Below are 25,409 nucleotides of genomic sequence, written 5' to 3'. Positions count from 1 at the left end.
GTGGTTTGTTTCATTTTGTGTCTGGGGAAAAATCACAATTGCTTGTTTTCTGTTGGATTTTAGCCCGTGGAAAGATAGCTCTTGACTATGGTTGTTTATCTGGAAAGGATTAATACCTGGTTCCATCACATTGAAAGCTTATCTGGTTCACTTCACTGTCAAAAGAAAGAACATGCTAAGTATTCCAAATAATGGCCCCCTCACAATTTCAAGAAAAATCTACATGACATTAGCTAAATGAGGCTTGTACCATATGTCCATAGTTTGTGGTTGCTAGAGTTAAAGTGTGTAGGAATGCATTTGTACCAGCTTAAACTGAAACCTGTTAGCAAACATTAGGCAAAGTATAGTGTAAACAGAATTAGGCAAAGTATAGTGTAAACAGTAAATGGTACAGGACAATGTATGGTACAAGACAGTGGATTTTCGGTTGATTTGCGCCCCATTTAGTGCCTGGGCGGGGTACAAAAACTATTTCTTTTGTGTGAAACAAGGCGCACAAGATTTTGCTCCCGAGTGAAATTTTCACCAATGGTTTTGCGACGGCACTAAAACTTAGGGGGCCGCCCGCTGTTTAGACCGTTTGGATGACTTAAATCGTCGTGCATCGCTGTGCTAGTGCCCCGGGTGGAACTTTCGAGCCTAGGAACCAGCCAACAAAAAACAGTCGGACCCAGAGTGCACCAGCCACTAACGGCGCCATCTTGAAAACAGAGGAGAAAGTTGCAGTTCTGAGTGATTAAAAGCATTGGGAGAAGAACGCTGCGTTACTGCATACTTTTGATTGTGAAGTTTATGTGAGTTTATAGTTTGCTTTTAAGGACATTTTAAAAGATGGGGGCCATGCTAGGTCAGCCAGTAATCCTGGCTGCTATATTGATACGGCATTGAGCTGCAAGAAGGCTTATTGATCATTTTCAACGTAATCGAAGAGGTCGCAGACATGGGGAGAAGGTGCTTCCGAAAAGAGGTGGTCACAGAGATATGCCACTGGTCGGCAGACCTACAGCCTACTAGTGGCAATAGGACTGCACTGCCCGTCGAGGTGAAGGTGACGATGGCACGTGCCTTCTATGCCTCCGGCTCCTTTCGGGCATCAGCGGGGGACATATGCTCCATCTTGCAGCACACTACGCATTGCTGCATTCGCCAGGTGACTACTGCACTGTATGCACGCAGTATGGACTTCATAAACTACCCAATAACCAAGGAGGCACAGAATGAGAGGTTTTGGACGAATTGTTGGCTTCCCCAAGATTATTATTCTTCTTGGGCGGTCCCGCGAATCAAGGATGACTTGCTTCCACGCCAAAAGGGATGTGTTCAATGAGTTCACAGGGACAAAGGTTACGGCTTCGCCACCTGGCTCATGACCCCACACCGGAACCCTCAGACAGAAGCCGAGCATCGCTATAATGAGAGCCATGCAGTCACACGCAACATCGTCGAACAGACAATTGGAGTGCTCAAGCAGCGCTTCTGATTTTTTTTTTTTTTTTTTGGAAATTCGTAGCCAATCGTTCCAATTCTTTGTCAAATCACAAACGCCAGAGGTCACCTTGCACACGCCAAGGATCATTCTGCGCCAATGCTCTTAGCCAAAAGGCCTAGAGCCACTGCACCGTTCCTGGAAGTACTGCAATACCAGGTTCGTGCCATGGAGGTGGATGGGTCGGGTCCCCCACACACCTCCGTGGAGGTGGATGGGTCAAGCCACCCCACCCACCTCCTGTTTCCAAAAAAGCAAGCATATACCTTCCTGATCCAGGGAGAACCACCCGGAGGTCATGGTGGCTGGTCAGGTCAGTTACGCATGATCTTAGCCAAAAGGCCGAGAAGCGCTTCTGATGCCTGGACCACTCTGGAGGCTGCCTGCAATACGCCCCATAGCAGGTCTGAGTTCATTGTGGTGTGCCGCGTGCTACACAACTTAGCTATCATGAGGGGACAGGCATTGTCAATGGGGATTGCAGGACCACCTCAGGAGAGAGGAGGCGGATGAAGATGAGGAAGAGGAGACTGACAAGGAACCCATGCCACCCCCACCATAACCACAGGGGAGGCATCATGGAGATTTCGCCGCTGCAAAAGCCTTACGTCGGCAGCTCATAATTGAACGCTTTGCTTGAAGAGTGAACGGCACTTTTGACCGTTGCCTGGCCACTCTATCCCACCATGTTGACACTTTCTCTTATTTTGCAAATGAAACAGTACACAGGAATTGTTAAGGTGAACAAAAGAATTTATTAAACATGGTCAACTTTGTAAACTTGAATAAAATAACATAAATTAGCTGCATCCAGCAGTGTGATAATACAACATTATGAACAAGATAAATCAGAACATCATAAAACATAGGATGCATCCAGCATCAACAACATAAATGCAGCACCCCCTGCCCCACTATCTTTTACCACCGGCTTTTCCCCCCGCCCCACCCCTTACCCCCCTTCCTTGTCTGCCGCTCCTAACCCAAGTGGTACTAAGATGGCGTAAAGCAAAGTTGTCAGAGCGCTGGGGAGAGAGACAATGGAGACGCGTCTGGGGACACACTGGACCAGCTCGTGGCGTGGAAGGCCTGGCTTCTGACTGGAGTGCCTCTTCATTAGTGTCCACAGTCACAGGTGGTTGGGGTTTGGGTGTGCCAATCTGCGACCCTACCTCCGTAATGGTCGTAGTGAGAGTCTCTATGGTCGTGGGAATCCTACTCAAGACAACAAGGAGCTGATGGGTGAGGTGGGACTGTCCAGGGAGAGCATCCACCATGTCCAGTTCCACGTATGCCTGTCTGTCAGCAGACAAACTTTGCCAACTCGCCCTCCGGAGAGATGGCATACGGGATTCGACCCCAGAACTGCGTTGTTGCACACTACTAGTCCCAGGAGCATCGGAGTTGCCAAACCCTGAGAAAATTATGCCATCGTCAGACGAGGTGAGTGCCGGTGGTAAAAGAGCGGTGGAGTGTGCCTGCCCTGGAATCGGCTGATCGGTAAACTCCTCCTCCTCCACACGATGGCCTGATGTGGAGTGCTGCTTTGACGGATGCTGCGGCTGTGGCTGGTCATCTGGAAGTAGAAAACAACAGACAAGTGGTTAGCAGCAGGGGAGGGGGATGGGTGACATAGCACAGGCTCATTTGAAGGACCGCCGCTACTCCATTATATCTAGTCCACAGACACTGCATCACATTGCCCAACCCTAGTCCACAGACACTGCATCACATTGCCCAACCCTAGTCCACAGACACTGATTGACATTGCCCCAACCCTAGTCCACATACACTGCATGACATTGTACCAACCCTAGTCCACAGATACTGCATGACATTACCCCAACCTAGCCCAGGGAGTGTTGCAGGACTTACCCTCAGAATCCAAGCGGGGTCAGCAACCCCAGTGGAAGTTGCCCGACCTGAGACGCCGATGAGGCCTGCTACTTTCGCCTCGATGTCGGTGAGTGGCAGGGTCTGAGGCGGACCGCCGACTGTCCACACCTGCTTGCGCGATTGCGTGACTACTTTGCTTGCAAAGATTGAAAATGGGATTGCTTTCAAGAGTGTCCATCTGCTCTTGTGGCACACACAGCCACCAAAGCATTTATACCATACTGACAATGTAATGAAGTCCTCTGGATGTTATACAGTCCTCTGGCCTTGGAAGTTGCACGTGGTTCATCAGGAGGATATCAAAGTGCGGAGACATATTATGAGATCTCAGAAAGCAATCTTAATAATGTGTAAAGATCAATCGTGGCAAAGAGGGTGCCAAACTAAGCCTATCTATGTGTCATGCATTTTAGGAGACAACCCACAGAGTGCTGAGAGACACCAACAGCATGAGAACATCCACAGACTGCTGACGGGCACCAAAAGCATGAACAAATCATGTATCAGATTCATAGAGTTGGCTAAAGTAGACTGGGAACACAGACTAACTGGTCGCACAATTGAAGAACAGTGGAGGACTTTTAAGGAGCTCTTTCATAGTGCTCAACAAAAATATATTCCAGTGAAAAAGAAGGGCGATAAGAGAAGGGATAACCAGCCGTGGATAACCAAGGAAATAAAGGAGAGTATCAAATTAGAAACCAATGCGTATAAGGTTAGTGAGGAAACTAGAAGATTGGGAAAATTTTAAACGACAGCAAAGAATGACTAAGAAAGCAATAAAGAAAGGAAAGATAGATTACAAAAGTAAACTTGCGCAAAACATAAAAACAGATAGTAAAAGCTTTTACCGATATATAAAACGGAAGAGAGTGACTAAAATAAATGTTGGTCCCTTAGAAGATGAGAAGGGGATTTAATAATGGGAAATGTGGAAATGGCTGAGACCTTAAACAATAATTTTGCTTTGGTCTTCACAGTGGAAGACACACAAACCATGCCAAAAATTGCTGTTCACGGGAATGTGGGAAGGGAGGACCTTGAGAGAATCACTATCACTAGGGAGGTAGTGCTGGACAGGCTAATGGGACTGAAGGTAGACAAGTCCCCTGGTCCTGATGAAATTCATCCGAGGGTATTAAAAGAGATGGCGGAAGTTATAGCAGATGCATTCATTATAATCTACCAAAAGTCTCTGGACTCTGGGGAGGTACCATTGGATTGGAAAGCAGCTAATGTAACGCCTCTGTTTAAAAAAGGGGGCAGACAAAAGATAGGTAACTATAGGCCGGTTAGTTTAACATCTGTAGTGGGGAAAATGCTTGAAGCTATCATTAAGGAAGAAATAGCGGGACATCTAGATAGAAATAGCGGGACATCTAGATAGGAATAGTGCAATCAAGCAGACGCAACATGGATTCATGAAGGGGAAATCATGTTTAACTAATTTACTGGAATTCTTTGAGGATATAACGAGCATGGTGGATAGAGGTGTACCGATGGATGTGGTGCATTTAGATTTCCAAAAGGCATTCGATAAGGTGCCACACAAAAGGTTACTGCAGAAGATAAAGGTACGCGGGGTCAGAGGAAATGTATTAGCATGGATCGAGAATTGGCTGGCGAACAGAAAGCAGAGAGTCGGGATAAATGGGTCCTTTTCGGGTTGGAAATCGGTGGTTAGTGGTGTGCCACAGGGATCGGTGCTGGGACCACAACTGTTTACAATATGCATAGATGACCTGGAAGAGGGGACAGAGTGTAGTGTAACAAATTTGCAGATGACACAAAGATTAGTGGGAAAGCAGGTTGTGTAGAGGACACAGAGAGGCTGCAAAGAGATTTAGATAGGTTAAGCGAATGGGCTAAGGTTTGGCAGATGGAATACAATGTCGGAAAATGTGAGATCATCCACCTTGGGGGGGAATAAAAAACAGTAAAACGGAATATTATTTGAATGGGGAGAAATTACAACATGCTGCGGTGCAGAGGGACCTGGGGGTCCTTGTGCATGAATCCCAAAAGGTTAGTTTGCAGGTGCAGCAGGTAATCAGGAAGGCGAATGGAAGCGAGAGGGATGGAGTACAAAAGCATGGGAGGTCGTGCTGCAACTGTATAGGGTATTGGTGAGGCCGCACCTGGAGTACTGCGTGCAGTTTTGGTCACCTTACTTAAGGAAGGATATATTAGCTTTGGAGGGGGTACAGAGATGATTCACGAGGCTGATTCCGGAGATGAGGGGGTTACCTTATGATGATAGATTGAGTAGACTGGGTGTTTACTCGTTGGAGTTCAGAAGGATGAGCGGTGATCTTATAGAAACATTTGAAATAATTAAAGGGATAGACAAGATAGAGGCAGAGAGGTTGTTACCACTGGTCGGGGAGACTAGAACTAGGGGGCACAGCCTCAAAATATGGGGGAGCCAATTTAAAACCGAATTGAGAAGGAATTTCTTCTCCCAGAGGGTTGTGAATCTGTGGAATTCTCTGCCCAAAGAAGCAGTTGAGACTAGCTCATTGAATGTATTCAAATCACAGATAGATAGATTTTTAACCAATAAGGGAATTAAGGGTTATGGGGAGCGGGCGGGTAAGTGGAGCTGAGTCCACGGCCAGATCAGCTCGAGGGGCTAGATGGCCTACTCCTGTTCCTAATTCTTATGTTCTTATATTCGAAGTAATGAAGGAGTGCATGAATAAAAATTGTACTCAAATGAACCTCGTAAGATCATTGAACATTTTTCAGCATTGTTGCCAATTCTGACCACTGTGTCTGAGGCAGAGACCTCCTCAGCGATTTCTCTCCATATGCAATTAAAAGTGGATGGCATGGGTCCAGATACATCCCTCTGATATAACTCCTGCCATCTTCTCTCCACAGCCCCCACTAGAGCTTCGTTCGCCCCGTAGCTAAATTGTCTGGCACGTTGTCTCGATTCCTCAGCTTCCATGATCAAAATCCAAATTGGAAATGACTGATTCAGCCCTAGGTGTACTGCACATGCGGGTGGCCGCACCCTGCATTTGCATTTGCAATCGGACAGCAGACCAGAAACGCGGGAAGAAAAAAAAAATTTGTGCATGCACAGAACGGCCGTTTTTTTCCGCCGGAACATTCGGCTCCAGTGCACAAATTGTGTGATGCAACATTGGAATTAGCACTAATGCTTCTCGTGAACTTTCATTTGGTGAAAGGTTGCGTGCTCAGGCGCTAACGCTAACCCGGTAATAACATTTTTGATTTTGCCACGATTTGCGCCCGGAAACAGGCGAAAACACAAATACCCGAAAATCCAGCCCAATGTATGAAACAGCCTTTAATTCTGGTGATAAAATACATAGATACATAGAAGTTACAACATGGAAACATGTCATTAGGTCCAACCAATCTGTGTTGGTGTTTGCCCTCCACACAAGCAAATAGTTCTAATCTCATTTACCCACCCTGTTCCCATATCCCTTCAATGCCTTTTCCCTTATCCACCTATCCAATCTAATACTGAAAATTGACATTGTTTCTTCCTCAACCACAAACCCTGTAAGTGAATTCCACAGCATCAACTTTGTGTGAAGAGGTTTCACCTGCTCTCTGTTCTAATTCTTATATTTAATGTCTATGGCTTGCACTTGATCCTTTAACAGTCTGCTATCTACCCAGTCTTTTAAAAAAAAATGTATTCCTGGGATGTGGGCGTCGCTGGCAAGGTTAGCATTTATTATCCAACCCTAATTGCCTTTGAGAAGATGGTGGTGAGCTGCCTTTTTGAACTGCTGCAGTCCTTGTGGTGAAGGTACTCCTACAGTACTGTTGGGAAGGGAGTTCCAGGATTTTGACCCAGCGATGATGAAAGAACAGCGATCTATTTCCAAGTCAGGGTGGTGTATAACTTAGAGGGGAACTTGGAGCTAGTGATGTTCCCATGTGCCTACTGCCATTGTCCTTATAGGTAGTAGAGGTCGCGGGTTTGGGAGGTGCTGCCGAAGAAGCCTTGGCAAGTTGCTGCAGTGCATCTTGTAGATGGTACATACCACAGCCATGGTGCGTCAGTGATGGAGAGAATCTTCATATTTATATTTCCTCATGCCAGGCAACATCCTCGTGAATATGCATTGTACACTCTAAAGCTTCCACATCCTTCCTATCGTGTGGCGTTCAATACTGCACATAATGCTCTGAGGTTTTAATAAGGTTTTATATAAGCTCATCAATATCTCTTGGCTTTTATATAACTCTTAACTTCAAACCTAGAATTCTATTAGCTATTTTACAGCCTGATTAAGCTGAGGTGCTGCCTTTTCTCCTAAGTCGCTCCGCTCTACTACAGCACCGAGCTTACTTAGTTACTGCTGATATTTTTTTACTGAAATGCATAACCTTGCATTTGCTGACTTTGATTTCATCTGCCACTTTTTAGCCCATTCCTCCATCATATCAATATCCCAATGCAGTTTCCTTTGGGCTTAATGAACTTTATCTCCTATTTTGATATCGTTGCAAATTTAGACATCACTCCCTCTTGGTTTATATCCAAATCATTGATATACACAATGAACAAAAGTGATCCCAGACTGTACCCTGTGGGACCCCACTACCTTACCTAGGATATACGGCACAGAAACAGGCCATTTGGCCCGGTCAGTCCATGCCGGCGTTTATGCTCCACTCGAGCCTCCTTCTGTCTTTCCTCATCTAAATCTATCAGCTACTCCTCTATTCCCATCTCCCTCATATATTTATCGAGCCTCCCCTTAAATGCATCAATACTATTCGCTTCAATCACTCCTTGTGGCGAATTCCACATTCTCACCACTCTGGGTAAAGAAGTTTGTTCTGAATTCGTAATTTGATTTCTTGGCGACTATTTTATATTGCTAGCTTCTAGTTTTGCTCTTCCCCACAAGTGGAAACACATTCTGTGCCTACTCTATCAAAACCTTTCATAATTTTAAAGACCTTTATTAGAGACCCAGCCTGTTTATCCTTTCCTGATGGGTATAACCTATTAATCCATGGATAGATTTTTAAATAATTTTTTTCTCAATATATACCTAGTTGCTTGGTGGTAGTTGTGGCTCAATGTTAGCATTCTCACCTCAGAGTCACAAGGTTGTGGGTTCAAGTCCCATTCCAGAGATTTGAACACATAATTTAGGCTGATACTTGAGTGTAGTACTCCGGAAGTGCTGCACTGTCCAATGTCTGCCCTTTCAGGTGGTCGTAAAAGATTCCATGGCACTCTTTTGGAGAAGAACAGGGGAGTACTCCCCGGTATCCTGGCCAATATTTATCCCTCAACCAACATCACTGAACCAGATTATCTTTTCAATTATACCATTGCTGTTTGTGGGAGCTTTCTGTGTGCAAATTGGCTGGCGTGTTTCCTACATTACAGAAGTGACTACACTTCAAAAGTACTTCATTGGCTGTGAAGCACTTTGGGATCTCCTGAGGTTGTGAAAGGTGCGCTAGAAATGCAAATCTCTCCCTTTCTATTTCTCTCTCCATTTTCCTTTTCCTTTCTTTCCCTTCTTTCTTTTATTGTCTTTTTCCTTTCAGCAAGCATCAAGTACAGCTTTGCCAATATTGCCCACATCCTGAAAAGAAATGGATTAATAGTTGCTTGGTAAAACACTCAGGTTGCCAGTGATGTGAGCAGAACTGAGCTTGCATAAGTATTCTCACTTTTTGACAAGGCTTTCTCGCTAGTTTGGTGCTTGTGTGCCCTGTTGTAATTTGTAAGAGTTTACAAATGGAGTTCTAACAGAAGAGAGCTTCCAATATTTAAAAGGTCCTTTATCCACCTTATAAGGATGCTTGCGGGTCTCTCCACGTTGGCTGTACTCCATAGTGTAATCAAGCCTAGGTTCCAGGAATTTGACAGTATTGTAAACCCAGAAAATGTAGTTCGACAATTCTGTTGAGATAAGGCCATGCTGTACTAACAGCAGAGCCCAACATGGCTAAAGAGACTGGCTTCTGACCCCCTGACCCAGAATAGGAATGCTCTCACTGCAAGATGTGGTGTTAATTACAAAGTGAAAATGTCTGGTAGACATGATTTGACTTGATCTTCACAATATTGAATATTACACATTATTTATCTACCAACTATCAAATTTTGTCAATAACTGCTGCGATTTGGTCAGATGGGTAGATAACGACTCTGTAGAGGTGGTATCATCGACAAAGCCAACCTCATCTCTTTTTGATGCCATCTACCAGATGGCCACTGAAGACTCGGAATAAAGTGGAGCCAAATGTCCTTCCCTGAAGGAGCCCTGCATAGATAGGTTTTGTAATATTTGACATTTATCCATTTAACAGTTTGTCATGCCCTGATGTTTGTGTCCCATGTGCACATCACAAATTTTAAAGTAGTGATAAAGTTCAGAGAACCAGTAAAATCTTACTAAATAAATTGCTAAATATCTGGTTATCTTTGAATATGAATGAATAATTTCGACATGAAGGTGCGTGAATATTTACTGCATTTAACAATCATAAAGTTAAATTCGTTTCCTACGGTTGCAGATGATAGTGTGTTTAGAATGGCTGAAGTTATAGGGAGGTTATATGAGGCTGGAAATATAAAGCAAGTAGCAATGTTCTGGGGCTTTTAAACAGTTGCAGACATTTTTTAGTCTTGTCACAACTTCAGCTGTATGGAGACATTGCCCCAATATAAAAACGGGTGGTTATCTTTTAGACAGAACAAGTATTTTGATAAATCTGTGTGTTGTGTAATATTTATATATCATTTATATATTTTCACATGCGTGTTTGCTCTCACCTTTCCGAAATTGCAGCTCAGCACACATGAATTCAAACACATGTCCATAGCACTGTTCACTGGTGTCGAACTGCTACTTCAGTTTATAATGACCAAACCGAGCTGATACAGCAGTCATCTGCTTTCAATTATTACAATGTGTATTGAACTGCCAGAATTTGCTTTTGTGCCAGCTACTTTTATAATGTATCTGTGGCGTGTGTTTACCAGAGTGGGACCCCTTCTTCTAGGTGCTGTTGCAGAAGTGCACTGATGCAGTTTGCCTTTTTTACACTCCTATTTTAGCATGCTGTCAGTTCTCAGAATGATACCAATAATAAATCCAAACATACAATACAAAGCAGCATTAGATTTTTATATGCAAGTGTTTGGACTTTGTGTTTACACATGCAGGATATACATTCCTCATCAGTTGTACAACTTTTTTCATTTTGTACATTTTCCATTAAAAACATACTTAAAAATATACATTTGGATATTACTCAAAATATAGACTTTCATTCTGAATTCAAGCTTGATGCACACGTGAAATATTACATGATGTTTATAATGGGCAATTTAAGTTATCTCAAATGTCACATCTTTGCAATATTTCCAATCAAGTTTGAAGTTTTAGTAGAGGGGGAAGCTAGAATTAAATACAAGTGAAACCACAAATGACTTTGTGATCCAGCAAGCAGTCCTAGATTTTAAAGATGCTGACAGTACATACACACTTGTATTTTCTTATACCACACATGAAAAAAATAATTTTATTATGGCCTACAATTTTAATATTTAGCCAAATTTAATGCTATACTCACGACTAATAGACTCTCTACCTAGTGTAAATGTCTGCTTTAAATTTAGCCATGCTCCGAGTCCCTTATCACGTCCTCCGCTATCTATCTCTCTCTCTCTCTCTCTCTCTCTCTCTCTCTCTCTCTCTCTCTCTCTCTCTCTCTCTCTCTCTCTCTCCCCCTCTCTCTCTCTCTCTCTCCCCCCCCTTCTGCCATCTATCTCTCTCTCTGTCTCTCTCTCTCCCTCTCCTTCCTCCTGCCATCTCTCTCTCTCTCTCTCCTTCCTCCTGCCATCTCTCTCTCTCTCTCTCCCTCTCCCTCTCCCTCTCCCTCTCTCTCTCTCCTCTCTTCACCCCCCCTCCGCAACATCTCTCCCGCCATATTCCCCCCCCCCCGCTCTCCTCTTTCCCCCCTTCCCACGCCATCTCTTACCCCCCCCACCCCCCTCACACCAGCTCCCTGTGGCTGAGCCCCGACTTTGTAGCCCTGCTCTGCAGCCAATGAGCCCCTCAATCTGGACGGCTGCCGAGCAGGAACATGTGTTAACATATTCTAACGAGGTCATATGTTAAATTTGGCAGTACTTCTGTGTTCCTGGGTTTGCTGACAGCTGACCCTGCTCCCTCTCCAGCTACCTGCAAATATCGGGGCCCTTGTGCCTAATTTCAAAATTGCTGGAATTTGATCATTCTGGTGCTTTTATTTGTTACCATATATTTAGTAAATTAACAAAAAATCAGATTCTAGTTGTTTTGGTTAGTATATAAAATGTAATTAGTTGTTAATCTATCAATGTGTTTGCCAGGACGATTATCATCATTTTTTCAGCTTATGGACAGGCTCAGGAAAAAATTAATACATTTCTGTCACTTTTATTATATTGGGAATACTGTGCAATAAATCTAGGCTAAGACGCTATATTAGGATGGATGATGTATTCAAAGCTAAAACTATTGGCGGTAGTGGGAAGGGGGTGGGTGAAGAATACTGTTTGCTTCACTTGCTTTGGTTTGCTTATCTCTCATCCGTGGGGGGGGGGCAGCCAATGTTAACATTTGTTAAAAACATTTCAAACAAATAAAAATGCACAATTTTACACTTCTTCCTAAAATTGTTTTAAATATTTTTGTTACTTTTATGCAACTCTAACCCGCCCCATTTAGCTATTTCAATTTTTGGTTTTGCTGTCTTAGTTTTGCAGGTTTTGTATCTTTCTTTGCCTCTTTTATAGCAGATGCTTAATACATTCAAGTGTTGCTTGGTATCTCCACCCAGTTTGTTGAAATGCGATACATTAATTTTATTATCGTTTACTCCATTCCTTCTCGTAAATAAGAACAGAATTTCATGATCAGCGGTACTAAAGTGCTCCCCAGCCTCCCAATTTTCAGATCAGTAACTCAATGCTAGTTTAGTTATTGCCTCTTCAATCATAAGCTTTTAAGTTTGATGCACCATGAAGCAGTACTAATTCCATGAGATGATCTCACTATGATTTGAAATTTTCTTTACCATGAACCATAAGAGAACATAAGAACATAAGAAATAGGAGCGGGAGTAGGCCATTTGGCCCCTCGAGCCTGTTCCGCCATTCAATAAGACCATGGCTGATCTGATCGTGGATTCGGCTCCACTTCTCTGCCCGCTCCCCATAACCTTTTACTTCCTTATCGCTCAAAATCTGTCTATCTCTGCCTTAAATATATTCAATGACCCAGCCTCCACAGCTCTCTGGGGCAGAGAATTCCACAGATTTACAACCCTCTGAGAAGAAATTCCTCCCCATCTCAGTTTTAAATGGGCAACCCCTTATTCTTAAATTAAGCCCCCTAGGTATAGATTCTCACATGAGTGGAAACATCCTCTCTGCATCTACCTTGTTGAGCCTCTTCATTATCTTATGTTTCAATAAGATCACCTCTCATTCTTTAGAACTCCTATGAGTATAGGCCCAACCTACTCAACCTATCTTCATAAGTCAACCCCCTCATCTCTGGAATCAACCTAGTGAACCTTCTCTGAACTGCCTCCAATGCAAGTATATCCCTCCTTAAATATGGAGACCAAAACTGTACACAGTACTCTAGGTATAGGCCTCACCAATACCCTGTACAGTTGTAGCAGGACTTCTCTGCTTTTATACTCTATCCCCCTTGCAATAAAGGCCAACATTCCATTTGCCTTCCTGATTACTTGCATACTAACCTTTTGTGTTTCATGCACAAGGACCCCCAGGTCCCTCTGTACTGCAGCATTTTGTAATTTTTCTCCATTTAAATAATTTGCTTTTTTATATTTTCTGCCAAAGTCCATGACCTCACACTTGCCACATTATACTCCATCTGCCAATTTTTTGCCCATTCACTTAGCCTGTCTATATCCCTTTGCAGATTTTTGTGTCCTCCTCACAAAAGGAAGCATCTAACAGTATATTCCTGTAAATTCCAATTACAAAGCCTCCATCCTCCCGCCTAAATAACCCAGTAAACAGAAAGAAGAAACCACAGCCAAACCAAAAATACAGCTGTTCTACTTCATCCCTGGACAGCAGCATTATCCCCACCCCTCCATCATTAGCATAACTTCCTCACTTAACCCAAGTTTGGAAGAGAGGTACCACCTGTATCTATTTAATTCCTGCCAGATTCTTCTATAATTTAAGAGCCTATCCTCACTTTCCAAATTTAGGAAAAGCAAGCAAATTATGCTCTGGGTGGGGACACGGTAGGTTACTGTGTCTGTCCACGGACAGAGTGGACTTTTAACATTTTTTGCTGTGATTTCTTTTGTTGCTGTTTATCGAAGGGAGGATGGAATGATGTAATTGTAATTTACTGGAATATTCAGTATAAACATTCCCAATTTCTGTAACCTCTTTGTAATCCAGCTGTCTAATCAAATGTTTTGTACTACAGGTACATAATGCGCACACAGCCACTTCTCCCTTCATCTGCTAAATCGTCTCTTTAGTACCAGCATTTTTACAAGCAATACAGTTATATTGGAACTTTTGTATTAATGCAAAATAGTTTTGGGTGGTCATCTTCGTAAACGTGTCTGTATACAACAACAACTTGCATTTATATAATGCCTTTAGCGTAGTAAAATGTCCAAGGTACTTCCCAGGAGCAATTAGCAAACAAAATTTGACACCGAGTAATGTCATATAAGGATTTATTAGGACAGGATATATTATGCAAGAATATACTTGCCTTCGAGGGTATGCAACAAAGGTTCTCTAGATTGATTCCTGGGATGAGAAGGTTGTCTTATGAGGAGAGATTGAGTAGAATGAGCCTATATTCTGTGGAGTTTAGAAGAGTAAGGTGATCTCCTTAAAACATAAAATTCTGAGAGGACTTGACAGGATAGATCTTTCCCCTGGCTGGCAAGTTTAGGAACATGGGCCATAGTCTCAGGATAAGAGGTTGGCTGTTTAGGACTGAGATGAGAAGTTTCTTCACTTGGGGTTATGAATCTTTGGAATTCTGTACCCCAGAGGGCTGTGGATGCTCAGTTGATGAGTATATTCAGGACTGAAATCGATAGATTTTTGGGCACTAAGAGAATCAGAACAGGAAAGTGGAGTTGAAGTTGAAGATCATCCATGGTCTTATTGAATGGCGGAGAAGGCTTAAGGGGCTGCATAGCCTACTCCTCCTATTTCTTGTGTTCTTGTGACCAGAAACTTGGCTGAAAAGGTAGGTTTTAAGGAGGGTCTTTAAGGAGCAGAGATGGGTTTAAGGAGGGAATTCAGGAGTGTAGGGTCTTGGCAGCTGAAAGCATGACCGCCAATAGTGGAGTGAAGAAAATTGGGGGATGCTCAAGAGATCAGAATTGGAGGAGCTGAGTGTTTTAGAGCTGGGAGAGGTTAGAGATGGGGAGAGCCGAGGCCATGGAGGGATTTGAAAATAAGGATGAGAATTTTAAAATCAAGGCGTTGTTGGACCCGGGAGCCAATGTAGGTCCTTGAGCAGTGGGGTGATGGGTGAACAGGGCTTAGTGCGAGTGATGATACTTGCAGAGAGTTTTGAATGTGCTCAAGTTTACAGAGTTTGTAGATGGGAGGCCGACCAGAAGGGCATTGGAATAATGAACGCAGTAGTGATGGAATGCTCTCATGTTGGAGTTGCTATCTTCAGATTAAACATTAAACTGAAGCCTTGTCTGTTCATGGGGATATAAACAATCCCATGGTACTATTTGAAGAGTGTTCTGCTGGTGTAGCCAACACTTATCCCTCAACCAACACTGCCAAAAGAGATTAACTAGTCATTCACCTTGTTGCTATTTGTGGAAGCTTCCTGTGTGCAAATTTACTGTTGTATTTGCCTTGCATAGTTACAGGGAATGCAGTCCAAAAGTAATTTATTCGGTGTTATGCGCTTTCGGGTGTCCTGAGGATGTGAAAGGTGTGATATAAATACACTTGATGGATTCTGAAAGTGCAATATAAATTCAGTTCAAAAGTTTAAAGTGGGCAATAATTAGAATGGGCTGGATTATGCAGTCAGCGGTGAATGAACAGCACCAGCCATTCATTACACTTGCACTTGCACTTGCCCATAGACTTTCTATGGCCTTTTGCATTGGAAGTTCCTGTCAGTCAACCATCCAAAAAACATGGCGCCCTCTACAGAGCATTTGGGACCTGTGTAAACAGGGCAAGCATCTGTGTTTCCATCAAATTTATGAATGTTTAATGAGCATTGTAGAGTCTGAACCAGGAAGTGCCCGTTAGAATATTGAATTTAATGTCAAGTCAGCTACCGAAAGTAAAATAGTAAAAGAAAGATGGGATTGAGAGAGAAAATGTTAAAAAAAAATTACATTTATAAATTATTTTAAATCTCCAACAATAATTAAAATCTGATCATTAGAATGAGACTCCATACTTGTGAAAGTTAATTTTCAGTACCAGAGATGCTTGGCAGTAATTAGGAACAAAGGAACAGGAGTAAGGCATTCAGCCCCTCGAGCCTGTTCCACCATTCAATGAGATCATGGCTGATCTGTATCTTAACTCCATCCACCTACCTTTGCTCCAAATCCTTTTATATGAGTGAAGACTTATCACATCATTAAAAGGGTACTTCTGCTGGAATGGACATGCCTTAACTTTTTCTGGCGCGTTTAGTTCGTATATATCAGGTAAGTACATGAACTTTACATTGAATGGCGAGTCAGATGGCGAGATACTCTAACTGCGCAGCTTTTGGAGGAGCGGGGCATCTCGGACAGCAACCTCAGATTTCCATGTTTAACTGCGCATGTGCGGTTGCTAGTAGTTGCTGTCCGAATTCCACATAAATAATGATGAGGGCTGTTAGCCTCACCGTTATTTCTACCGTAAAATCTGACCCATGATAGTAATTTTGCTTTCTCTAAATTATACTGTGACCTTAGAGAATCATACTAAAAGTTGATATATAAGTAAACATTGAAAAAGATTCATAGGGACAAATAAACACTAAGTTTACTGTAATGCAATTTAATAGTGTATCTTGAGATGATTTTTGGATGATAACAGAATTGACGTGTTTTAAACGATTTGCTGGTGGAGTAGATGGCTTCACTCTGTTTTTCATATTTCACTTTTAGGTTTTCCACTAATGTCTATTTACTTTTTCTTGAAAATATCTGACGGTGAGTAAATGAGATTTCTCAGACAAGATTAGGAAATTGCAAGTAAATATGTTATAGGTTAATGTTAACTTTATGTGTAGAGTAATGCAATTTATTTTTATTGAATAAATATTTGGCATTGAACTAGTAGAGTTCCTTCAGTCGTAAGGGCACAGATATTTTGAGACTGAAGTATCATGATATTCTAAAAAAGCACTGTACATATCAAATTAATAAACGTTTGCATTATATAACAATTTTTGAAAACTGACGCACACAACGTGTGAATTTTTTATTGTGTTGCCCACCTGCTCCATGAATTCAGTTACATTGAGAACCAGAGTTGCTTATTTAATTGTCACATTCAAATGAAGCTTAAACACACTGACGCTAGTTTGATGCTGGAATAACGCCATACTTGTGCAAACGACTTGACCTCTGGGCGTGCGGCCAGCAGCTGAAGTATTGACTATTTTCTTTATATCTATAGTTTTGTTAATTATTTGATAAATTACATTTGGACTCATTTCCACTTATAAGCATACATAAGGTCTTGTGTATTGCAAAAGCCTGTAAATGTTTTGGTTTAGCTATTCAAAGCTTTCCAAGCATAGAATTACAAATCTTCTTTGCCATGCTTGTATGTGATACTGTTTTCTGTCGTGCACTGCATAAAAGAACATGGGGGAGTTTTCTCACTCCAGCTCCCTGACTGAAAATTATACACATGGATTTCCAGTTCGTGAAATTTCTTGTTGCAAAATTATTTTGACGCTCCTGTAAACTCATTTTGTGGCGGTCAAACAGTAATTATTCAAAGGTTGTCAAATATACCTAAGGCAAGGCCATGTCCCTGTGACCAGTGATGGAATTAGTTAGCCAATCAGAATATGTTTAACTTGCAGTTGAAAAGTGAGTGATCGGAAAAGACCCTTTACATAAAAAAAGACTTGTATTTATATAATGCCTTTCACAACCTCAGTTTGTCCCAAAGTGAATTACTGTTAATGAAGTACATTTCAAGTGTAGTCACTGTTGTAATGTAGGAAATGTGGCAGCCAGAAACGTGGCAGCCAATTTGAGCACAGCAAGGTCCCACAAACAGCAATGCGACCGGGTTTTCGCCGTGGAGGGTTTGCAATGCTTATTCATTAGATACCCACGAAACACATTAGAAAAAGTTAGGTCTTGTTTGCTCAAGTGCAAGTGAATTTTTAATAGCGTAGTATGTCTTAATTACCGCCAAACAACCTCTCTGGCCCTGAAAGTTTACTTTTAAAGATGTGAAGTCTCACTCCTTCAGATTGTAATTATTGTTGCAGATTTAAAAAAATGTATAAAAAATATAAAAATTTTAAAACTTTTTCTTTTTGTCTCATTTATCTCTCTCTAATCCCATCTTTATTTCCCTCTCTATTTGATTTCTGTACATGATTTGGCATTAATTAAATATTCTAATTTACACTTCCTGGTTCACACTCCGCGTGTCTCACTAAGGCTTCTTCAATCTTATTGGTGACACATTGTTGCTTACACAGGTCCAAAATTCCCTGTAGAGGATGTTTTGGCTTTATAATTATCACAAGTCGCAGTGCAAAGTCCCACAGAAGTGTAAGTGCATATTTCTTTGCTGCTGACTGCAAAAATCAAGACCCTTGTCTCATTTGAAAGATGGCACCTGCTACAGTGCTCCCTCAGTACATTGGAGTGTCAGCCTAGATTTTGTTCTCAACTGGCTGGAATGGGACTTGAATCCACAACCTTCTGACTCTGAGGTGAGAGTGTTGCAAACTGAGCCATGGCTAGCACCTGACTACAACAACAACAGCTTGCATTTATTTAGCACCTTTAATGTAGTAAAATGTCCCAAGGTGCCTCACAGGTATATTATGAGACATACAAAATTTGACACTGAGCCACATAAGGAGAAATTAGGGAAAGTGACCAAAAGCTTGGTCAAAGAGGTAGGTTTTAAGGAGCATTTTAAAGGAGGTAAGAGAGTTAGAGAGGCGGAGAAGTTTAGGCAGGGAATTCCAGAGCTTTAGGGCCGAGGTAACAGAAGACACGGCCACCAATAGTTGAGTGATTATAATAGGGATGCAGAATTAGAGGAGCGCAGATATCTGTGGGGAAGGGGAGCATTGTGGGATTGAAGGAGATTACAGGGATGGGAAGGGGTGAGGCCATGGAGGTATTTGAAATTGAGCCATTGCTTAACCGAGGGACAATGTAGGTCAACTAGCACGGGGGGGGGGGTGGGGTGTGATTGGTGAGTGGGACTTGGTGCGAGTTAGGACACGGGCAGCTGAGTTTTGGATCATCTCAGGTTTACATAGGTAGAATGTGGGAGTCCAGCCAGAAGTGCGATGGAATAGTCAAGTCTAGAGGTAACAAAGGCGTTGATGAGCTGAGGCATAGGCAGTCTTAGTTATGCTGCAGATATGTGGTTGAAAGCTCTTTTCAGGGTCAAATATGACACCAAGGTTGCGAACGGTGTGGTTCAGCCTCTGACAGATGTTAGGGAGAGAGATGAAGTCAATGCCTAGGGAATGGAGTTTGTGGAGGGGACCGAAAACCATGGCTTTGGTCTTCCCAATATTCAATTGGAGAAAATTTCTGCTTATCCAGAACTGGTTGTTGGACAAGCAATCTGACAATTTAGAGACCGTGGAAGGGTTGAGAGAAATGGTAGTGAGGTAGAGCTGGGTGTCATCTGAAATATTGGTGTTCCAAAAACGACTGTTTACTATTTTCTATATATCCTGTTGCATTGAATTGTTTTGTGCCAATTGATACAGGATGGGTGTGATTAGGGAGGGCATGAATGGGAGTCCGAACAAGTAACTTTTGGTTGTTTCATTATTGGCCAAACATGTTCTTTTCCAAATGTGAAATGCCCTTCATCTTGCAGTTAATGCAAAACTACCACATTTGTGATAATTATTTTAATGATGGTTGTACTAGGTGGTAGTGTAGAGGTGAGTGGAAGATGGTTGATCAAATATTGGTTTGGTATGCTGATCAAGGGGATTATCACAGCCGAGGCTGATCATATCCACTTCTCTCCTTCCCATCTCCATGTGCACACCATAACAACTTGTATTTATATAACGCCTTTAATGTAGTAAAACATGCCAAGGTGCTTCATAGGAGTTTTACAAGACAAAAAGTTGACATCGCGCCACATAAGGAGAAATTATGGCGGATGACCAAATGCTCGAAGAGGTAGGTTTTGAGGAGCGTCTTAAAGGAGGAAAGAGAGATAGAGAGGTGAAGAGGTTTAGGAGGGGAATTCCAGAGCTTAGGGTCTTGGCAAGTGAAGGCATAGCGACCATTGCGATTATAATCAGGGACTCTCAAGAGGGCAGAATTAGAGGAACACGCATCTTGGGGGGTGGGGCGGTGGTTGTGGGAACATAGGAACAGGCCATTGTGCCCTTTTGAGCCTGTTCCGTCATTCAATGAGATAATGGCTGATCTATGACCTAACTCCGTGTGCCATATCCCTTAATACCTTTAGTTAACAAAAGCTATCGATCGAAGATTTAAAATTGACAATTGACCTAGCATCATTTGCCATTTGCGGAAGTGTTCCAACCGTCTACTATTCTTTGGGCTCAATTTTCCCCAAAGCTTTTTTTTTAGGCGTACTTGAAGAGTTGCGCCCGTATTTTTGGGGCCCAAGTACGCCAAAAAAAATGTTCTAAGTTTCCTCATTGGATTTCTTCATTTTGATGTGGCCTAACCTGTCTGAATGGTGACAGATTAGGAAAAGGGGAGGTGCAACGAGACCTGGGTGTCATGGTACATCAGTCATTGAAGGTTGGCATGCAGGTACAGCAGGCGGTTAAGAAAGCAAATGGCATGTTGGCCTTCATAGCGAGGGGATTTGAGTACAGGGGCGGGGAGGTGTTGCTACAGTTGCATAGGGCCTTGGTGAGGTCACACCTGGAGTATTGTGTACAGTTTTGGTCTCCTAACTTGAGGAAGGACATTCTTGCTATTGAGGGAGTGCAGCGAAGGTTCACCAGACTGATTCCCGGGATGGCGGGACTGACATATCAAGGAAGACTGGATCAACTGGGCTTGTATTCACTGGCGTTCAGAAGAATGAGAGGGGATCTCATAGAAACGTTTAAAATTCTGACGGGTTTAGACAGGTTAGATGCAGGAAGAATGTTCCCAATGTTGGGGAAGTCCAGAACCAGGGGTCACAGTCTAAGGATAAGGGGTAAGCCATTTAGGACCGAGATGAGGAGAAACTTCTTCACCCAGAGAGTGGTGAACCTGTGGAATTCTCTACCACAGAAAGTTGTTGAGGCCAATTCACTAAATATATTCAAGGAGGAGTTCGATGTAGTCCTTACTACTAGGGGGATCAAGGGGTATGGCGAGAAAGCAGGAATGGGGTACTGAGGTTGCATGTTCAGCCATGAACTCATTGAATGGCGGTGCAGGCTCGAAGGGCCGAATGGCCTACTCCTGCACCTATTTTCTATGTTTCTATGTTTCTATCAGCGTACATGTGGAAACTGACACTGTTTTCAAATGATGTTGTCAAGGGACAATATGTAAATGAGAAATAGAAGGGGACCAAGGATAGATCCTTGGGGGACACCAGAGGTAACGTTGTGGGGGCGGGAAGAGAAGCCATTGCAGGTGATTCTCTGGCTATAATTAGATAGATAAGAATGGAACCAGGCGATTGCAGTCCTACCCAGCTGGATGACGGTGGAGAGGCATTGGAGAAGGATGGAATGGTCAACCATGTCGAAGGCTGCAGACAAGTCAAGTGGGATGAGGAGGGATAGTTTGTCTTTGTCACAATCACAAAGAATGTCATTTGTGACTTTGATGAGAGCCATTTTGGTACTGTGGCAGGGGTGGAAAGCTGATTGGTGGGATTCAAACATGGAGTTGCGGGAAAGATGGGCACGGATTTGGGAGACGACAACGCGTTCAAGGTCTTTGGAGAGGAAAGGGAGGTTTGAGATGGGTGGTAGTTTGCAAGGACTGAGGGGTCAAGCGTTTTTTTGAGGGGTGATGACGGCAGATTTGAGGGCGAGCAGGACAGTAACTGAGGAGAGAGAACTGTTAACAATGTCAGCTAACATAGGAGCCAGAAAAGGAAGTTGGGTGATCAGTTTGTTGGGAATAGGGTTGAGGAAGCAGGAAGTGGTTCTCTTTGACACTTGAAGCTTGGAGAGGTCATTGGAGAGAAACTGGAGAAAGATGCGAGGTCAGGGCTAGGGAAGGAGTGAATCTCAGTGGAAGTTTGGTCCAATGGGCTAGGGGAGGGAAGGGAAGTGGCAGAGGCAGCTGAATGGATGGTCTCAATCTTAGAGACAAAAGTCTATGAGCTCCTCTCACTTACTGTCTGGAGAGAGGGTGGACACATGGGAGAAAGATGTTTAAGAAGACGATTAGCAGTAGATAATAGAAGCCGGGGTTTATCTTTGGATTCAAGAATGATTCTGGAATAGTGAGCAATTTTGGCAAACAAGAGCAGGACTCGATGATGCTTTCTGTGGTCCAGCCAGATCTGGTGGTGAATGGCTGAACCAGTTGACTGCCATATCCGTTTAAGTCTGTGACCCTTGGACTTAAGGGACTGAAGATGAGGGCCATTCTAGGGGGAATGGTCAGGGTGAGAGAGAGTAATTGTTTTAATAGGGACTCGGCCATTAAAGGTCTGGTTGGGCAGATTGCTAGCTGCAGAAATGTCATGGTGAACAGAGGGCCAAAGACTGGACAGTTGGGAATTCATATGTGCCGTTGTAAGAGAGTTGGGAGAGTTTTTTCTTCCAGGGACGGACACAGAAGGAGGTGGGGGAAGGGGGTTGAGGATGGAGAGCGATACGAGGAAGTGGTCAGAGATGGCATTATCTGTGATTGACACGATGAGAGTAGCGAGGCCACGAGAGGTGGCAAAGTCGAGGGAGTGGCCATGAATATGGGTTGGGGAGTTTAGATGGAGGGAGAGATTAAGGGAGGATAGGAGACTACTGAACTGAGGAGAGAGAGAGCGTGATGAATTGAGATGGAGGTTGAAATCACCGAAAATAATTTCCATGTTGCAGCTGGCAACTACCACTGATTTTATATAATTTAGAAGCTTCTTTAAATCTTTGTATTTTAATCCCTTCCGAGAGATGAAATTTGCTTTGTCAATCTCTGAACTTTAATTCATCATATGGTCCTGTCTACAGAAAGCTCACAAATTTACTCTAGCCCCTGTATGCAAATACCCTGTACACAAATGCTATTTTATTTTGTGTCGTGGTTGCCGGACTTGCTGTGGAAAAACTTGAACCCAAGACGTTCTAACTCGGGCAAGAATGTTATCGATGGCAACCTGCAGCTTTGTGAGTAGGTGTGTCTACAACGAACTACATACCTGAAAGAATTGAGTTTCAGTAGCTTTGTTCTTCCAGTTTATTCCTGCCTACCTCCAAAATCTATTTGAATATTTTAACACTTTCCCTGACTCACACCATTATCCTATCAGAATGATTAGTCTCACTGGACAGTGTGTGTGTGTGTATGTATTTTAGTAATGGATGGGATTCATTTGATGCATGCAAGCCTGTATAATGAGTAAGCATTCCTTACTCAGTTACCGTTGATGTTCCATTGATCATTTAGTAAAATGGTGATATGTTAAATATTCAGTATTGTCACCAGTTTTTCAATAAAGTGCTGTGATGACAATGAAAGATGTTGTCAGTTTTGGCTTGGTGATGGCCCCTTTAATCCAAGCACAATACATAACAACTTGTATTTTACGTAACAGAATTCCAAGTTGCTTCACAAAAAGCCACAAGGAAACAGACGCTGAGCCAGGAACGGAGAAATAAGGAGTTTAAGAACCAGCTACACTCAGAATCATGTCCCCAGCCTAAATTAATACAAATATTGCCAAGGTTTATTCTTTTACCTCCAAGAAAATTTGCTGGAGGAAGAAACAAAGCCACATCTTTCAAACCTAAGCATGCTATGTGTTTGGTTCAGTTACATCTATTAGGCAGCTCCTTTTGAATTGAACCGACAGTTACAGTTATTAAAATCTTCTGTTTCAGGAGTGTTAAACCGGTCAATTTATTTAAATCATTGAGTCAGTTTGGAATCTTCTGCTGGGGAATCTTCAGATTAACGAGGCCAGTCAGCTTGTACAACTCATAGGCAGTCCCTCGGAATCGAGGAAGACTTGCTTCCACTCCCAAATTGAGTTCTTTGATGGCTGAACAGTCCGATACGAGAGCCACCGATCCTGTTACGGGGGGGACAGACATTCGTCGAGGGAAGGGGTTGGTGGGGCTGGTTTGCCGTGCGCTCCTTCCGCCGCCTGCGCTTGGCCTCTTCACGCGCTTTGCGTTGAGACTCGAAGAGCTCAACGCCCTCCCGATTGGACTTTCTCCACTTCGGGCGGTCTGCGGCCAGGGTCTCCCAGGTGTCAGTGGTGATGTCGCACTTTACCAGCGAGGCTTTGAGGGTGTCCTTATAATGTTTCCGCTGTCCTCCTTTGGCTCATTTACCATGAAGGAGCTCCGCATAAAGCATTTAATTAGGGAGTCTCGTATCTGGCATGCATACTATGTGGCCTGCCCAGCGAAGCTGATCGAGTGTGGTGAGTGCTTCAATACTGGGGATGTTAGCCTGGTCGAGGACACTGATGTTGGTGCGCCTGTCCTCCCAGAGGATTTGCAGGATCTTGCGGAGACATCGTTGGTGATCTATCTCCAGTGACTTGAGGTGCCTTCTATACATCGTCCATGCCTCAGATCCATACAGGAGGGCGGGTATTACTACAGCCCTGTAGACCATGAGTTTGGTGGTAGATTTGAGGGCCCGGTCTTCAAACAATCTTTTCATCAGACGGCCGAAGGCTGCGCTGGCGCACTGGAGGTAATGCTGAATCTCCGCACCAATGTCTGCCTTTGTTAATAAGAGGCTCCCAAGATATGGGAAATGGTCCATGTTGTCCAGGGCCGCACTGTGGATCTTGATGATTGGAGGGCGGTGACAGGCTGGTGGAGGACCTTTGTCTTACGGATGCTAAGCGTAAGGCCCATGCTTTCATATGCCTCAGTGAATACATTAACTATATCTTGGAGTTCAGCCTCTGTGCACAGACACAGGCGTCTTCCGCATACTGCAGCTCAACGGTAGAGGTTGGGGTGATCTTGGATCTGGCCTGGAAGCGGCGTAGGTTAAACAGCTTCCCACTGGTTCTGTAGTTTAATTCCACTCCAGCGGGGAGCTTGTTGATTGTAAGGTGGAGCATGGCGGCGAGGAAGATTGAGAAGAAGGTTGGAGCGATAACGCAGTCCTGTTTGACCCCAATCCGGATGTGGATTGGGTCTGTAATGAATCCGTTGGTAAGGATCACGGCCTGCATGTCATCGTGAAGCAGGCAAAGGATGTTGACAAACTTTTGGGGGCATCCGAAACGGAGGCAGACGCTCCATAGACCCTCACGATTGACAGTGTCAAAGGCCTTTGTAAGATCGAAAAAGGCCATGTATAAGGGCTGGCACTGCTCCCTGCATTTTTCCTGCAACTGGTGCGCTGCAAAGATCATGTCTGTTGTGCCCCGCAAGGGACGAAATCCGCATTGTGATTCAGGGAGGAGCTCCTCGGCCACAGGGAGAAGACGATTGAGGAGAACTCGAGCGACAACTTTCCCAGTGGCTGATAGGGAGATTCGATTCCCCTGTAGTTGCCGCAGTCGGACTTGTCCCCCTTTTTAAAAATGGTCACAATCACTGCATCGCTCAGATCTCCCGGCATGCTCTCCTCCCACCAGATGAGAGAGATGAGTCATGTA

The 25,409-nt window shown here is 43.4% G+C and overlaps 1 protein-coding gene and 1 pseudogene across 4 annotated transcripts in view; one reads left to right on the top strand and one right to left on the bottom strand.

Annotated features, from left to right (window-relative positions):
• pde10a (phosphodiesterase 10A) overlaps positions 1 to 25,409 on the top strand; it is a 662,262-nt gene that overhangs the window by 110,903 nt on the left and 525,950 nt on the right. The gene's annotated exons all lie outside the window — the stretch shown is intronic.
• LOC139274288 (U2 spliceosomal RNA) lies at positions 1,612 to 1,843 on the bottom strand (annotated as a pseudogene).

This window comes from Pristiophorus japonicus, chromosome 9 (assembly GCF_044704955.1).
Source record: "Pristiophorus japonicus isolate sPriJap1 chromosome 9, sPriJap1.hap1, whole genome shotgun sequence".
Classification (NCBI taxonomy): Eukaryota; Metazoa; Chordata; class Chondrichthyes; family Pristiophoridae; genus Pristiophorus; species Pristiophorus japonicus.
The sequence above is the reverse complement of the archived record's forward strand: the minus strand, read 5'-3'. Positions and strand labels throughout refer to the sequence as shown.